Source organism: Eumetopias jubatus, unplaced genomic scaffold (genome assembly GCF_037043125.1).
Source record: "Eumetopias jubatus isolate StellerSeaLion01/CBP00866 unplaced genomic scaffold, mEumJub1_p1.0 scaffold_13, whole genome shotgun sequence".
Classification (NCBI taxonomy): domain Eukaryota; kingdom Metazoa; phylum Chordata; class Mammalia; order Carnivora; family Otariidae; genus Eumetopias; species Eumetopias jubatus.
The window spans coordinates 9,631,586-9,635,874 of record NW_028274819.1 but is presented as its reverse complement, the minus strand read 5'-3'; positions in this window follow the sequence as shown (position 1 = coordinate 9,635,874).

Below are 4,289 nucleotides of genomic sequence, written 5' to 3'. Positions count from 1 at the left end.
TATGACTTCAGGTGAAGTGTACGCTGCTTTTGCTGGTACCAAGCTGCCTGGGTGAGAACTCAGAAGCCCATACGTGACAATCATCATTGCAGACGCTGCGGTTGCCAAGCTGTTGTGGGTACTTTGGACACTGCTTCTACAATTACTGCAAGAAGTGTCATCAAAGCCTGGGAATCATGGCTTCTGCCTTCTTCCCACCTTCAGACCCCCATCAGTGCCCTCCATTGGAGGACCACACAAGGCAGCACCGGCAAGAGAGACTGGGATATATAACTCACCTTCAGTTCTAGCAATAGAGACATGAGTAGGACGAAGCAACTCTGGAACTAAGAAAACATAGAGCCTATCTGGCGCACAGCGATTTAATCTACAGAGTCATTATCTCCAGCCGGTTGGAAGCCATTTGTCTGATCCTTGGAAGAGTTAATAGTTGATAGTTTGCTGCCCACAGATGATAAACAAACTTAATCACCTTAATAAACAAAGAGTCTTGGGGACATTATGGTGAGTATTAGCTCATCAGCTTCCTGGCACACATCACAAGTCCTGAGGTTATTTGGCCTCCTTCTTCATGCAGCAATTCCAAAATTTAGAAACAACTTATACCACAGGGTAACTACTTTTCTCCCTAGGCCAAAGATGGAGAAAGTCTGCTTATTTTCATCATCCTAAGTGGCATCTGGGTGCCATTTACCTGAGTGTTTGCAGAGGACTCAAACACCTGATTGAGAGGTACCTTTGGTAGGGTTGTGACTTGCTGTCCTCAAGTTTCTTGTTCATATGTGGGCCTGACTTACAATGAGGAGCACGTACCTCAGGGATGGAGCTGCACACTTGCTTGACTGTGGGGATGGTCAAGAAGAGTTGTTAGCACCTGGCCTTGAGTGCTGCAAGGTAGCCCCTCTGGAATTGCTTTATGTGGGAACAAGTTCCCGAGAAAGAACAGATGCATTGACAAGAGTCTCACCTTGGTCTGGTAGCCTTGACTCTAGCTTAAAAGGAGCTTGGAATGAAAGAATAGTCCCTGACATTTAAGTGTCTTCTCATGGAAGAAAATGCCTGGAGGGATGTCTCATGGGCCCATGACAATATCATATGGACAGAGCCCTGCAGTCACTTGAATGAAACCTGCATGCCATCATGACACTGAGAGGGCTTTAGGCCACACTAGGCCTGGTCACTGCAGTTTTCTTAGTTTTTGTTTGCCATTGATTTGTGTATGACCTTGTCAGAGCTCTGGAGTTGGGGTGGAATATGTGGTTGTAAATTGATGTTTAGGACTTTGGGTATCTATTGGAAAATTTGTCCCATAAATTGAGACCAGCCTGAGTCATTGTTGAGTAGAATTCTCCAAAAGAGACTGTATACCAAAATAAATGGATCAACATATAACAATAAGAGGATCTGGGAAAAGGTGTAAGGTCTTCTTCTAGTGGATATGTCATTGCAATGTTTCTACAAGTTTGAAGTTATTTCTAAATACAAAATGGAAACTGCTCCCGAGGCAAAATGTGTTGTGTTGAACACCGCTTCTGCCTTTTCAGGAAAGGAGGCCTTAGGCCATCCAGAGAATGCACATGATATAGCTCGGTCATGGGAGTACCTGCTGATGGGAGATGATGTATGAAGTCAATTTACAGGGGGACAAAGCTTCCCCAAACTCTTGTGTCCCAAATGACACCTGAGCTGGATTCCCAGCATTATAAGCTGTGCAAGTAGGGCAGTGCACACAATGAGAAAATTCACAAGCAAACCAAGCATTTCTGATATTTTCCTACCTTCTTTCTAGGTTAGGACACAGAAAAGAGATGGAGATATCACAGGACTACCTCTTCATGGCAAGAGTTGGTGAATAAGGTGGAAAAAAAAGTCTCTGATGCCCAGTGGCCTTTCCCATGGTGTGGACCTCCCTTTGCTGGTCACAGCTTGTAGCGGAAGTCTGAGCATGCATTACAGTTACGTGGTCTGCAGTAAGAAGTAAGTAGTGGTACGTCAAATCACACATTTCCTTGATGAACTTCAACCCGTAAATCTTGTAGGGTCCTCCATGCACAATGGCAAGGGAAAAGGTAACAAAATGGTTCTGAGGAGTTTATAACATAGAGTACATTGTGTGCCAGTAGAGATGCTTACACCTTTGGATAAAGATCCAACATAAGTTTTTTATTCTTAAATACATGATATAAATATTATCTATAAGTGCTTCTCTTAGCAGAAAAATCCCACTTTGATATTATAGAACTATAGATAATATCATTTATTGTTAAAATGAGGTAGTTCTATTCATGTTTTCCATCTTTATAAATGTAAATTCTTTTTTTTTTAAAGATTTTATTTATTTGACAGAAACAGACACCGCGAGAGAGGGAACACAAGCAGGGGGAGTGGGAGAGGGAGAAGCAGGCTTCCCGCAGAGCAGGGAGGCTGACATGGGGCTCGATCCCAGGACCCTAGGATCACGACCCGAGCCGAAGGCAGACGCTTAACGACTGAGCCACTCAGGCGCCCCTATAAATGTAAATTCTGAAAATACTCATCACTTTTCGCAGATGTGAAAAGAATGAGTTTGTGGTAATGATGGCATTCTAGCCTTTGAATTCCTATGAATTCTTTTAATTAAACATGCCATTGTAATATATCACTCAAAATTGTTTTTAATGATTTTCCAGTCCCAGCTAAATTAGGTTTGATTTTATAAAAACAGAGAATTAGAAAAATTTTATATATATAAAATATTTTTGTATATGTATATAAATTTTTGTGTTCACAAAATACTTTAAATTGTTTGGGCTTTTTTAAGTCTGCAGATTTGCACATGCACAGTCCAGGCTTTGTGTGAAGATTCTTTTTTTTTTTTAAGATTTTATTTATTTATTTGAGAGGGAGAGACACGCGAGAGAAGGAACACAAGCAGGGGGAGTGGGAGAGGGAGAAGCATGCTCCCCACTGAGCAGGGAGCCCGATGCGGGGCTCGATCCCAGGACCCTGGGATCATGACCTGAGCCGAAGGCAGACGCCTAACGACTGAGCCACCCAGGCGCCCCTTTGTGTGAAGATTCTGATGGATAAAGATATGTTTTCTGTCTCTGGTAATTGGAACAGGAGGGATCCTGTAAGTAGATGTGGGAAGGAGGGTCTGGGTGACTACGTGTGTGTGTATGGTAACAGTATATATGGACATTATGATCTAGAAGTGACCCCTTACAAGTCTCATCCCCCTGGTATGTGTTTGCCAGTTGAAGACCGAAGTCCTAGAGAATCCCTGGGATTTCAACCTGGGCCGGAAGGGACATGTGTGACCAGGACATCCTGCTGAGGACAGGAGACCAGGGACTCCGTGGGGCTTGTAGATAACTAATATCTAACCCCACCCACCACACCCCTGTACCCTTAGTTCTAATAGTTACCATTTAGGATTTTAAAATCATAATAACAACCACTTAGACATGACCATAAAGCAATGAATTAAGTGATTGAAAAGTATGAAATAAGTCAATCAGAGAAAGACAGTTATTATATGGTTTCACTCATGTGTGGAACATAAGGAATCGTACAAAGGACAATAGGGGAAGGGAGGGAAAGCTGAAGGGGAAGCAATAAGGGAGGAGGCAAACCATATGAGACTCTTGACTCCAGGAAACAAACTGAAGGTTGTGGAAAGGGAGGTGGGTGGGGGGATGGGGGCATTAAGGAGGGCTCGTGATGTGATGATCACTGGGTGTTATACGCAACTAATGAATCATTGAACATTATATCAAAAACTAATGATGTACTATACATTGGCTAACTGAATTTAAAAAAAAAAAGCAATGATCCTGGGCGCCTGGGTGGCTCAGTCGGTTAAGCGTCTGCCTTCGGCTCAGGTCATGATCCCAGGGTCCTGGGACCGAGCCCCACATCGGGCTCCCTGCTCAGCGGGAAGCCTGCTTCTCCCTCTGCCACGCCCCCTGCTTGTGTTCCTGCTCTCGCTGTCTCTCTCTCTCTGTCAAATAAATAAATAAAATCTTAAAAAAAAAAAGTAATGATCCTAAGTGAGAGACATTCTGGTTGAACTGGAGTTTTAATCTGATGCACACTCCTCTGTTACCATTTGGAATAAATAAATGTTCCTTATTGGCAGAATCAGTTAGATTCAGTTTCATATTTGATTTTGGGAATGAGGTGATTTATTTTGTTTGGCATTCTATTTATATTTTCACCTTTCTTTACACAAGTGTAGTGGCTGACATTTACTGCCAGACACTGTGCTGAGCATTTTTCTTGTATTAATTTGTTTATCCTCACACAGA